The following is a 12,429-nucleotide window of genomic DNA, read 5'->3' on the forward strand; positions in this document are numbered from 1 at the left end:
TTTTTTTTTTTTTTTTTTTTTTTTTTTTTAAATTTCAACTTTTATTTAGATGCAGGGAGTACAGTGCAGGTTTGGGACAAGGGTGTATTGCGTGTTGCCGCTCTCTGGGTTACGATTGAACTCATCACCCAGGTGGTGAGCATAATACTCAACAGGCAGTTTTTCAATCCTTGTCCCCCTCCCTACCTCCCACCTCTTACGGTCTCCAGTGTCTTTTGTTCCAGGGGAGCTCTTCTTTGAGCTTACAGGCTTTTCTCCCTGGAGAAAGCACCATCGTATCTTTGAGACGGAAAAGGTTAAAATATATCAAACAATGATGCTCCCTCTTACGCTGTCATGTCCACTCCTTCATTGCAGACTTGAGTTCTTGGCTTGTATTTCTGTACCCGAATTTGCATCATCATTATTAGTAACTTACAGAAGAGAGTCTTCAAAGAAGGCAAAGATGTCACTTCTGATCATCTCCCAGTTTATAATTCTAAGGAATTGCTATTAGGAATTTTGGGTGGAGTTTTATTCCTCCTGCGCACATCCTCCCCCGCCTCTCCCCGCCCCGCTTCAGGTTGTTAAATCTCCAATTGCGAAGTTAAAGGTTTGAAAACAGAAACTCAACGTTTCCCCACTGCACTTCGGTCTTCATGTTTGAGGATCAACACCTGCGTGCGGCCGCGTGGCCTAATGGATAAGGCGTCTGATTCCGGATCAGAAGATTGAGGGTTCGAGTCCCTTCGTGGTCGTGTCCTTACTATTGTCAGGAAATAGCTTTAGTTTCTGCATGTTTCCTTGAGCTTTCTGCAAGACGGTTTTTTAAAAAAAGCCTTTGGAAACTTGAAATGAGGGAAGGATATTGACGAAAAGCAAGAACCCAGTAAGCAAGGTGTGTACTGATTATTAAAGTGCACTTTGTCTGTGGCGGTAGGTACTACCGGAGGCCACATTCGTAATTTGGAATTGGCTTGGTTTTTCCAATTTATGGTCTTGTCCTGCTTGTTTCATGAATTTAACAAACACAACACAAAAAGTACATTTTTTTTTTTGAGACGGAGTGTCGCTCTGTCACCCAGGCAGGAGTGCAGTGCTGATCTCGGCTCACTGAAAACTCTGCCTCTCGGGGTCAAGCGATTCTCCTGCCTCAGCCTCCGGAGTAGCTAGGATTCCTGCCACCACACCCGCCTAATTTTTGTATTTTTAGTAGAGAGGGGGTTTCGCCATATTGGCCAGGCTGGTCTCGAACTCCTGATCTCAAGTGATCCGCCCGTCTTGACTTCCCAAAGTGCTGGGATTACAGTCGTGAGCCACTGCGCCAGGCAGAAAACTACCATCTTAATAGTAAGTACTATCATAATAGTAAGAGTATTGGGTGCAGGGTATATGGGAACTCTAATATCTTCTAATTTTTTCTGTAAATCTAAGACTTTGACAATTATACTCTATAAAATAAAAATGACTTTTTAAAAATATACACAGTCATGTGTTCAAAAAAACTTACAGCAAAGATTTTGCCCTAGAAAGCAAATGCAACTCTAACGGGGTACTTGTACGGGTTAACATCCACATTAAAGATGATGGTGACTTACAGTGCCTATGCCATTCTCTCTGATTTCTACCATTTCCTTATTACTCTCAACACAAGCTTAAATAAAACGGTAAACAGAAAAATAAAGTCGTTCCAGACCTTGGTTAATAAAAGCAGAAACAAGGAGGAGAACGAGGAGAAGGTGAAGGAGAAAGAGAAGAAGAAAAAGAGGAAGAAGAAGAGGAAGAAGTCACAATCAAGGAGAGTATATCACCAAGAAAAGGAAGTTTCTATCAAAAACTTTCCTTGGGCTCTCAAAATTCGAGAGTCAAACATTGTTAATAAATTTCCACAAAAATCTGAAGGTCACAAATCCAAATCCTAGTAGGAAAACCTTTCATCAAAATGTAGTGATAAAGGCTCAATTACAATAACCTGGAACTCATGTGGTTGGGACACTCACTCAACCTCATAGTTTTGAAGGGTGGCCAGAATTTAAAAACAAAGTGCTCAAAGAATGCACTATTATCACAGTAAGAGTCTGGCAACCCTATCAGCAAAATGAACCAGGGCCCCCTAAGAAATCTCACAGAACCCTATATTGCTGAGGAAAAGAGGCATTTACTCACATCTGAAAAAACAAAACTGAATGTATGTCTTGCTTGAGCAGGGGTGAACTACAAGCGCAAATGCAGTCTCTTGGCAAACAAAACAAGAAACAAAAACAAAAAGACAGGACGTGCAAAGGAGTTTAATTAATTCTGAAGTGAAATTAAATTCACGTAAATCAGTCTTTTGGGTGGTTCAAAGTAGAGATGGGTGTGAATTAATTGTTCCTAGATTGGCATACAAACAAATCTTTATTTATTTATTTATTTATTTATTTTATTTTTTTTTTTTTTTTTTGAGACGGAGTCTCGCTCTATCGCCCAGGCTGGAGTGCAGTGGTGAGAACTGCGATCTTGGCTCACTGCAAGCTCCGCCTCCCGGATTCAAGCGATTCTCCTGCCTCACCCTCCTGAGTAGCTGGGACTACAGGCGCATGCCACCACGCCTGCCTAATTTTTTAAATGGAGATGGGGTTTCACTGTGTTAGCCAGAATGTTCTCTATCTCCTGACCTCGTGATCCGCCCGCCTCCGCTTCCGAAAGTGGTGGGATTACAGGCATGAGCCACCGCTCCCGGCCTTACAAATTTCTTTTACTTAGGAACTACTGAGTTAAGATAAATGTGGGTGCTAAATCCCAATTCGGCCCGGGCATGGTGGCTCACGTCTGTAATCCCAGCATTTTGGGAGGCCGAGACCGGCGGATCACCTGAGGTCAGGAGGTCAAGACCAGCCTGGACAACATGGCGAAACCCCATCTCTACTAGAAACACAAGAATTAGCTGGATGTGGTGGCCTGCGCCTGTAATCCCAGCTGCTCGGGAGGCTGAGACACGAGAATCACTTCAACCCGGGAGGTGGAGGTTGCAGTGAGCTGAGATCATGCCACTGCATCCCAGCCGGGATGACAGAGTGAGACACCATCTCAAAAAATAATAATAATAAAAATAAAATAAATAAATTTCGATTTGCTGCGTGAATTCATGGTTAATTATGCAAAAGTGGAATATTGTATTCTTAATTGACTCAAATTAAAATTTCATTTAAATGTCAAGTTTTAAGATACCAAGATTGAGTGCTGATATTATTGTTATTACTTGAGCACAAACTCCTGGACTCAGTTCTCATGTTTTGGTTTCCCAAAATGCTAGGATTACAGGCGTGAGACACTCTGGCTGTTCCTTCAGTAATTTTTTTTAAAGTAAAGTTTATTTTATTTATTTTTTGAGTTGACGTCTCGCCCTGTCACCCAGGCTGGAATGCATTGGCACTGCAAGCACGGCTCACTGCAGCCTCAAACCCCTAGGCCCAGGCAATCCTCCTGCTTCAGTCTCTGCTGTAGCTGGGACCACAGGTGTGCACCACACCTGGCTAATTTTTCTTTTTTTTGTTTTTGTAGAGACAGGCTCTCACTATGTTAGCCAGGCTGGTCTCTAACTCCTGAACTCAGTTGATCCTCCTGCTTTGGCCTCCCAAAGTGCTGGGATTTGAGGTGTGAGCCACTGCTCCTGACCAATAATTTTTGATGATATTAATAAATTTATGGCCAAGCGCTGTGGCTCATGCCTGTAATCAATCCCAGCACGTTGGGAGACCGAGGCGAGTGGATCACCTGGGGTCAGGAGTTCGAGACCAGCCCGACTAACATGGTGACATGTTGTCTCTACTAAAAATACAAAAATTAGCCAGGCGTAGTGGCGGGTGCCTGTAAGCCCAGCTACTCAGGAGGCTGAGGCAGGAGAATCGCTTGATTCCGGGAGGCAGAGTTTGCAGTAAGCTAAGGTCGCGCCACTGCACTCCAGTCTGGGCGACAGAGCAAGAGTCCGTCTCAAAAAATAAATAAATAAACAAATAAATACAATAATAATAATAATTTACATTATGAGCAGACTATGTCTATGTTTTGGCTTAACACTTTTTACACTCTCAACACTGTGCGATCCTCCTCATATCTTAAGTCAGTGTTTTGTTCATCCACTTGACAATAGGGCAGAAAAGAGCCTTGAATGAACAGCTCTCTGTAAATCCGACTTTTCCCGTTGTCAAATATTGCTCTTCAGAAACCCGCCGAGACAAAAGAGTATATAAGTAGCAAACCGCACCGCAAATACTCCCCCGATTGCTCCAGGAGAAAGCTGGGTTCAGTAGTCTGTTAAGTATGAATTAAAAAGAAGTATGGGAAAATGGGAAGTATCTACTTCAGAACAGCATCGTGCTTCCTAAATTTCCGGACGAATGGCCTGATGCATTTCGAGCTGAGCTAGCCAGAAGTGCGATGATTTTAGTGGGTATCCACTCTAACCCCAAACATTCAGTCACTACTTAACCTTTCTTCCTCATTGTTTCTCTTGTGTTTTAAACTCAAACATGCCAAAATAAACAAACAAAAAGAAGCACAAACAAAACAGTTGCTGCCTGTATCAAAGCTGCAGGCTGCTCCCACATGAGAACTGATACAACTTCACTTTCCTCAAACCTCCAATACCAGGGGCTACTGCTCCACGAATACTCAACCATAGGCCCTCGAAAATGCTCAGCCTGTTTCCTGCGATGGAGAGTGCAGCGAGGCACTCTCACAGTCACAAAATCTTGGACAACACGAGCCGTATCCTTTTGTGGGATACACACTTTGAAACCACTCCCCTAGAGCCTTCTCTCTTCCCCAGAGCGTAGAGAAAGCTTGGCAGAGACGCGGCGCATGGCTGCTTTCTTCCTCCGCGGTTGTACCAATACTATCCATCTTTAAAGACGCATCCCCGATTTTTCTTCTGCATTATTCTCCGCTGCATCGTCTCTCCTCCACTCAGTTTCATCCCTCCCGGCGCCAAGAGCCCTTCCTTCCTTCTCAAAGCCTTCCCTTGCACCCACTCCTCAGATCTTTTCAGTTCCCAGCCACTTGCCTTTCTAGTATAGTAAGAACATAACCTGTAGATTAGGGATAAACTTCTCCGTACTCTCCCTTACACCCCTGCCAGGTTTACAGTGTTCTCCAATATTTTTGTATCTGGATTCAACAGTCGCACCACATTTTGGCTAAAGGCAGAAAGAGTTTACTTTCTGCACTTCAGGGACTGATGAAATTTTCACTCGTGCGGGTGTAGGGAAGGTTTTACAAAGGCTGAATTGGTTTTCTCAGGTTGAGCCCAGCTTCCTTTGTGCTTTCCTCCTTGCTCAAAAAAATTTGCTCTGAAAGAGTCCTCTGTCTTCGTCTTCTTTTGTATTGTCTTTAAAACCAGAGCTAGCCAGGCTTGGCGGCAAAGACCTGTAATCCAAGCACTTTGGGAGGCCGAGGAGGGAGGATCGCTTAAGCCCCGGAGTTCAAGACCAGCCTGGGCAAGATAGGGAGAAGACAGACCCGCCCCCCCATCCCATCTCTATAAAAAATAAAAAACAAACAAACAAAAAAAACAGAGCTGTAGAGTCGCTGATGAAGCCGCTGTCACATTTCCAAATCCAGATGTTGGACGCAACCATGTGCAAAACTGCCACCTTTGTCACTCTTTGTTTTTGTCAAGCGTTGTGAATTAACCTCTTGTCTTTGCTTGCATGGTTGTTTTTCAGGAGTTAATAACAACTTTATTGAAGTACAGTTGATATATGCAAAACCCCTACACAAGTTGAAGGTAAGCAATTTGTGAGTGAGGACATATGCATACATTTATAATGCTATTTCCACAATCAGGGTAATAAACACATTTATCAACTCCAAAAGTTTCTTTGTGTTCTTTCATGTGCATGGGTGGTGAGAAGACTTAAACATGAGAGTTATCTTTTTAACAAATTTTTAAGTGTACATTATAGTATTGTTAACTGAAGGCACTATGTTGTGCAATAGATCTCTAGAATTTTTCATGTTTCATAACTAACATTTTAACTCACTGAGCAACAACTCTCCATTTCCCTCTGCCTCTGGTCCCTGACAATCACCATCCTGTTCTCTGCTTTTATGAGTTTGACTATTTTAGATACCTCATGTAAGTGGAATCATGAAATATTTGTCCTTCTGTGACTGGCTTATTTCACTTAGCATAATGTCCTCCAGGTTAATCATTCATGCTGGTGCAAATGGCAGAATTTCTTTTTTTATAAAAGGCTGAATAACATTCCATTGTATGTATATACCATATTTTCTTTGTCCACTCATCTGTCAATGGACATTTGGATTGTTTCCTTATCTTGGTTACTGTGAATAATGCTGCAGTGAACATGGGAGTGTATATGTTTCTTTGAGATTCAAATTTTGATTTTTTTGGGGACATATACCCAGAAGTGGGATTGCTGGATCATGTGGTAATTCTATTTTTATCTTTTGAAGAAACTCCATACTATTTTCCATAGTGGTGGCATCATTTTAGATACCAACAGTTGTAGAAGGGTTCCAATTTCTCAACATCTTTACTAACACTTATCTTTTGAGTTCTTTCTAATAACAGGCATCTTAATAGGTGTGAGGTGATATCTGTTGTGGTTTTGATTTGCATTTCCCTGCTGATTAGAAATGTTAAGAGCACCTCTTCACATACCTAGTGGCTATTTGTATGTCTTCTTTGGAGACATGTCTACTCAAGTCCTTTGCTCATTTTAAAATCAGGCTATTTGGGATCTTAAGTTTGTGTGTGTATGTGTGTGTGTGTGTGTGTGTGTTTGACTGTTGACTTGTAGCAGTTTAAAAAATGTATTTTGTATATTAATCCCTTATCAGATAAATGATTTGCAAATATTTTCTCCCATTCCATAGTTTGCCTTTTTCCTCTGTTGATTGTTTTCTTTACTGTGAAGAAGCTTTTTCTTCTGCTACGTCTTGTCTTATCTCCTCACCTGGATCTAGGTTTTCTCTGCAGCATTCACAGAACTAGTCTTTATATTCTCTGGCACAACCGTGTGTGTGTGTGTGTGTGTGTGTGTGTGTGTGTTGGCAGCTTCATAGGCAGAGAAGGTTTTTTTTAAAAAGGAGAGAATCTGAACACATACAAGCATACGAGAAGATTCAATCCTGGGACTTCGCTCCAGGTGGATGGAAACTGACACAGACAGTTGGCTAAAAGCAGTCCTTGAAATAGATGACGGGAGGATCCAAGGGTCTTTCCGTCCAGAATGCCTTTCTCCTCTTGACACAGCGTCAAGACAAGATTCCATTCAGAAATTTCAGAAACAGGAGTCATACATAGTGGACTTTAACGTATCACACCTAAGCCCTCACCTTTAGATAACACTATATAATAAACCGATAAGAAAAAACAATGTTAAGTGGGGGTGTAGCTCAGTGGTAGAGCGCATGCTTAGCATGCATGAGGCCCTGGGTTCAATCCCCAGCACCTCCACGAGCGTTTTCTTATACTTTGAGCATTTCGTTTCAGTGTTTGAATACTTGTGTTTGAATACTTCGTTTCAGTCTTTTCTTTTTCCTTTGTGCATACCCTAGCTTGTGTTTTTTCTACTCACAGAGAAGGTAAGCCATTTGGTAGTCATTCATTTGTACTATGGCTCCTAACACCCCTTCAGCCTCCCAACCTGACTGCTTCAGCACAGCTTTATAGTCATTTACTGAAATAGAGAAGCTGCTTATTCAAGATCCCCTGACAGTGAAGCAACAGGCATGCCGGCCATATAAGACTCGTTCTCCTTTGCTGCCGTTTCTCAATACTACTAAGAAATCGGGGGTGGGAAGACAGAAAAGAAAAACAAAATTGCCCTTGAAAAACATCCATTAGATTTCTCTCCTCCCCGCCACCTTTCCTCATACTCCCCTTACATTTCCACCACTCACAGAGTCTTGGTTGGGCGGCAAAAGGTGGGTCCAATCACTAGTCATGGGAGCGCTGTGATCCCAGCTTTCTCTAAAGAAGGAATGTTTAGAATTTTGTCCGAAAGAAAGACGCTTTTGGCGAAATTCCGAGACTTTCAAAATACACAGTTGAGAAAATTATTTTCAGAGATGGAAAAAGCCGCAGGTCGCTCTCAAAGAGGTATCAGTCTTGGACGTAAAGGGTTATGTTTTCCTGTGGAACAGAAACTTGTAGTTCACCTCCCTTAGGATGGAAAGACCTTCTGGTTTCCTACAGCCAAAGAGGAGCCGAGGGGCCGGGCGCGGTGGCTCACGCCTGTAATCCCAACACACTGGGAGGCCGAGGTGGGCGGATTATCTGAGTTCAGGAGCTCGAGACCATGGCGAAACCCTGTCTCTACTACAAATAGGAAAAATAGCTGGGCGTGGTCGCGCTCGCCTGTAATCCCAGCTACTTGGGAGGCTGAGGCAGTAGAATCGCTTGAACCCGGGAGGCGGAGGTTGCAGTGAGCCGAGATTGCGCCACTGCTCTGCAGCCTGGGCGACAGAGCGATACTCCGTCTCAAAACAAAACAAAACATTATAGAGGAGCCTAGGAGACATTGGCAATACGGGCACTTTCAGTGCCATCCAAATCTTGGGCCTCTGTAAAGATCTGGCTTCAAGCTCTCTCCTTCGTCCCTTCCTCTTCTGCAACCACCTGCCTCCTCCTATCTCCCCACTGGTTTTCTTCACCACCTCTTGTCAGCTTCACCTCCACTTTCTCCTATTCCCGTTGATTCGGTTCCATTGCTTCCTCCTGCCTAAATTTCCCCCAGCAGCTCAGCTCACTACAGTTTCTGCAGCTCCACTTTCTAGTTTGGCGTTCTCAAGCCTGAATGATAATCATCTGAGGGAGACCTTTCAATTGTAAAGATCCCCATCTTTCCCCCTATCCGGTGATTATCGGTTCACTACGGAGCTGTAAGTTACAAACGGGAATACCAGTGAAGTTCTCAGGGCAGTTCTCAGGCTCAGGAAACACTACATTCCAGTCTAAAACCTTTTGACTCTTTATTGGAGGTTGTTTCTGGTTGACTATGTTATAAATGTCGCCTTGCCTCTAAACCCCCATCTCAGTGACTTTCCAGCCACAACTGAGCCTCACTCAGTTAATTCTAGCGGGGGTGGGGACAGGAGACAAATTTGGGGTGGAACCAAGAAGTTGATACCTAATTTATTCACGTATTCAGGAAGATACAGATTTTGCACAAACAAGAAAAAGTTAAAAGTAAAGGCACAATGGTTTAGGATTACCTCCTAAAATTTATGTGGGCATATTTGGACACTCCAAAATTTAACAACAAGAGGAAAGTGTCTATTATTTGTGCCATCGTGATGGTTGAGGTTTCAGAATCTCTCCAGGAGCACGGGGTAAGAGTAAAGAGGTTGTAACAGAAGTTTAAGTCACTTAAACTTAAATGCTTCCTATGTGTTTCTTTGTAGGTCTCAGGAACGGAACTGCAGCTTCCCTGAGACAAAGGCGCTGCTGAGTTTCCTGATCATGATGATCCACTGAAGAGTTTGCTAGAGCAGTGATTGTGACAGCATACACTTAGGTTTTTCTTTTTTCTTTCTTTTCTTTTTTCTTTTCCTTTCCTTTCCCTCTCTTCCTTCCTTCTTTCCTTCCTTCCTTCCTTCCTTCCTTCCTTCCTTCCTTCCTTCCTTCCTTCCTTCCTTCTTTCTTTGAAACTGACGTTTATTTGCCGTCAACCTTATTTCCATGTTGTCTAAGAGCCTGTGCAAGAATAGCTTAAGACCATTCAGTGGTTGCTTCTACCCATTCACCCTGAAATTCCTCCTTGGTCACAGCCTTTTCAGCAGCAGCCTGATCTTCTTTTTCAAGCTCTTCAAAATCTCTGTAGAAGCAGGGATCAGGCATAACCTGCCACGGGTGTTCACGGGAAATGCTGCCACTTAGGCGCTGAACTTTCGGGACCAGCATCCACCACATCGAACCAACTGAGTAAGCTCCTTTGTTGTTGCGTGGAATGGCAATGTACACATAGCACAGAGGAGAATCTGTGTTACACAGAGCAGTCATAGGTAGGTTAACAAAAGACGCCTCCGTGAAGGACTGGTGGTCAACCCTGGGGTCAGTAACGGCAGGAAGCCGTGGCTCCCGGAAGGTTGCCTGGATCCGGTTAGTGAAGGTTCCAGGAGTGAAGCAGCCAGCAACTGGAGTGGCTCCAGTGGCAGCAGCAAACTTCAGCACGGCCCTCTGGCCAGTATTCCTGGAGGATGTAACACTGACAACAGCAGGGTTTTCAATGGCAGCAATGGCAAGAGCAATGCCATCACTTTTCCTTTTACAGATGTACTGTTCCATTTGGAAGTAAAGATTGGTGCCACCAAAGTGGGTTCTTGCTGCAAGGAACTTAAGGACATCTTCCTCCTCCATTTGCAGGACATCAACCGCTCCGGACATTGTGAAAGTTTCCCTTTAAGTTACAGCGGGAATCCAGAACAACGCTGTACAGACCCTTCTGTGGGTAAGGCAGAAAAGCACACATTGGTTTTCATTTGGGACTTGTTTTCTTCTTCCATCTGGATGTAGATTTACCCAGACAACTTTCTGAGTTCCGCTTTTTTGTACCTCCTCCTAGCATTTCTAATTGGGCGGAAAGTCAGAAGTAGTGAAAATTCAGGGGCCTTGGTGCAATGGTGTGGGAAATCTGTGATAGGGTGGAGACTACCTGGAGAAAGAGAAACACACTGGAGCTCCAACCTGAAGCCAGGTGAGTTAACTTTGGCCAGGCTTGTTTGTGTGTGAAGCTTTGAGGTCCTAGGGCTTAGCTATTCCCTTTTGCTGGAAAGGGGTGTCCAAAATATGGATTCCCTCATGGATTACAATGGCCAGAGTTCTACTGCTTCATGGGGATGTTTTGTCTTTCATGGCTTTTGATAGCTGCCTGAGAGGTGTGTTGAGGGCTCCACACTAAATACTGTAGGGTTACAAACAGCAAGAGGTAAAAGAGGCCCTGAGAATCCATGCTTGGCAAAATGGAAGGTGGTCCAAGCTGTTTTTCACTAATTTGGCGACCCTGTGGGCCAATCAGGAGGCAAGGATTGGGAGTCAAGAGAAAGAAGGTCTATTATTTTGTCTTTGCCCAGAAATAATTCAGACAGCAGCATGACCGTAACATACCTGGTGGGGATAGCCCTGCCAGGGGACTCTGTGACTTAGCTGGTTAAAACCTCTGAACTGGGTTTGGGTGTCAGAGAAAACTGAGCTTGTGATTCATCCTTGCTCCCTCTCCTGCTCCTTAAGGAACTGGGAGGAGCACGCTCTTGGTTTTTTTTAAACAAAGGAAATTTGATGCTACATTTGGAATTTCAACTTCACATTTAAAACTTCCTTTTCTAATACAAAAGGTAGCATGCAAAGGCTTTGACAAAGAAAACTGATATCGATTTTGATACATTCACCAACACATGATTTGTACGGAAAAGAAAGTGCAGAACAATGATATACCATAATTTTTACTGACTCTTTAACAAGTGTTTCTTTCTAGAAATTCAGGCAACTTTATCTAGACCTATTCCTCATCCACACCCCTTTGGCCACACCTGTCTTTGGAGCCTTTGGTGCAGTGATATGTGAAGTATTATTAATTCATTTAAAGACTCAAGAACAAAAAACCCTGAAGTTCATCGAGGAAATGTAGAAAGCAAATGATTTAAATACGCTATTTGGCAATGCTTCTGAGATTTTTACTTGAGCTAGATGTTTTGGTTTGGGGAATGGGGGAGGGGGGATTATTTGGTGTCTTCTATTACATAGTTATTTGGTGTTTTCTATTACATATTTTGTGTACATTTCCTGTGAAAGTCGATTTAATATGCAATAAAAATAACTGCTGCCAAAACCCAAGACCTAACCTTTTTTTCTTTCTTTTTGAGATGGAGTCTCTCTGTTTCCCAGGCTGGAGGGGCGCGATCTCGGCTCACCGCAACCTCCGCCTCCCGGGTTCAAGCGTTTCTTCTGCTTCACCCTCCCCAGTAGCTGGGATTACAGGAGCCGGCCACCACGCCCGGCTAATTTTTAAATTTTTAGTAGAGATGAGGTTTACACCATATTGGCCAGGCTGGTCTCGAACTCCTGCCCTGAGGTGATCCACCCACCTAGGCCTCCCAAAGTGCTGGGATTACAGGCGTGAGCCACCGCACACAGCCAAGACCTAACCTTTAAAACCTTTTGGTAGATTGCTTGCTGCAGGCTGTAAGCTGTTCCAGCGAACGAGAGCTGGCTGTCTTCAGTCATCCAAATTATGTTTTAAGTGTTCGCGAGGCAAAGCGCTGAGTGCCACCTTACACTTGGACAACCTTTACCTACTCACTCACTCCGAAAAACTTAGGACTGAATGCCCAGCTCCTCTGTTGCTCACAATTCAATTTTCAGCGGCAGAGGCGGCTGTTGGAGGAGCCCCGAGGAGAGACGCATAAGGCAACCAGTGGGAAGATTTTCTGCTCCTCAGCCTT

General features: G+C 43.7%; 2 non-coding genes and 1 pseudogene across 2 annotated transcripts; 2 read left to right on the forward strand and 1 right to left on the reverse strand.

Annotated features, from left to right (window-relative positions):
• The first annotated feature begins 664 nt into the window (after positions 1-664).
• On the forward strand, positions 665-737 carry TRNAR-CCG (transfer RNA arginine (anticodon CCG)). Its single transcript has one exon. It is a non-coding gene; the product is annotated as a tRNA-Arg (tRNA).
• A 6,635-nt stretch (positions 738-7,372) lies between these two features.
• On the forward strand, positions 7,373-7,444 carry TRNAA-AGC (transfer RNA alanine (anticodon AGC)). The gene has a single exon. It is a non-coding gene; the product is annotated as a tRNA-Ala (tRNA).
• Positions 7,445-9,700: 2,256 nt separating this feature from the next.
• On the reverse strand, positions 9,701-10,375 carry LOC144340624 (small ribosomal subunit protein uS2 pseudogene; annotated as a pseudogene).
• Positions 10,376-12,429: the final 2,054 nt, after the last annotated feature.

Source organism: Macaca mulatta, chromosome 4, assembly GCF_049350105.2.
Source record: "Macaca mulatta isolate MMU2019108-1 chromosome 4, T2T-MMU8v2.0, whole genome shotgun sequence".
Lineage (NCBI taxonomy): Eukaryota > Metazoa > Chordata > Mammalia > Primates > Cercopithecidae > Macaca > Macaca mulatta.